Genomic DNA, 792 nt, shown 5'->3' with positions numbered 1-792 from the left:
TCTGAGCTTCCTTTGTCCTTTTCTCCCTTTGCCCACCCTGTAACCTCAGGAACATGCATCCTGCCCAGCATCAGCATGGGGTTTTGAGTTGAGATTTCAGACACCCTCTGGGAAATGCAGCAACCTCAGGGGAAAGGGAGTCCCCAGCTGCGCTCACTTCCGCCGCGCAGAACGGCAGCTTCTATGAGCCCTGGTGGGCAGAGTTTGAGTGTGTTTCTCCTTGCTTCCCTCATTCCCATCTTCAAAATCCCCAGTGCTTTCTGGCCTTGCTGCTCAGATTTCCGAGTGATTCACATGGGGACTGTTACTTGTGCTTGGTGACAGACCATTTGTGGGTAACCTCCTAAGGCCCAAGTGGGTGACACTTGTGTGACTTTCAAGTTAGAACCCAGGCCCCCTGCATGGGAATTGCCATGAACTCTTACCCACCCCGGTCCCCTGCATGGGAATTGCCCTGAACCCTCAATAGTGGTTGTTTGGCTGTTCCTTTTGTATTTTGTGTAATTTAAAATTCCTGGTTGGTAAGTATTCAAAATGAAATTCAGCTGGCCTGAAAAAAAAAATATGACTTTTGGGTCTATCACTGTATTTTTCACCTGTGATCTCAAACGCTTCTTAGGCCTTTCTGTTTGGACTAGTGTGTGAAGTCTGACTTGCTGAGTGTAAAATTCTAGTATTGATAATGTTGTAAGATGTGTTTGCCTACTCATAAAAAACAATGAAAATAAAATTTTCTACTGGAAGAGACCACCTGCACTCAGTGGTTTAAATTCTTTGGTAGGTCACAAATGA

The sequence above is a fragment of the Nomascus leucogenys genome, chromosome 13 (genome assembly GCF_006542625.1).
Source record: "Nomascus leucogenys isolate Asia chromosome 13, Asia_NLE_v1, whole genome shotgun sequence".
NCBI lineage: Eukaryota > Metazoa > Chordata > Mammalia > Primates > Hylobatidae > Nomascus > Nomascus leucogenys.
This window is presented reverse-complemented; position numbering follows the sequence as displayed.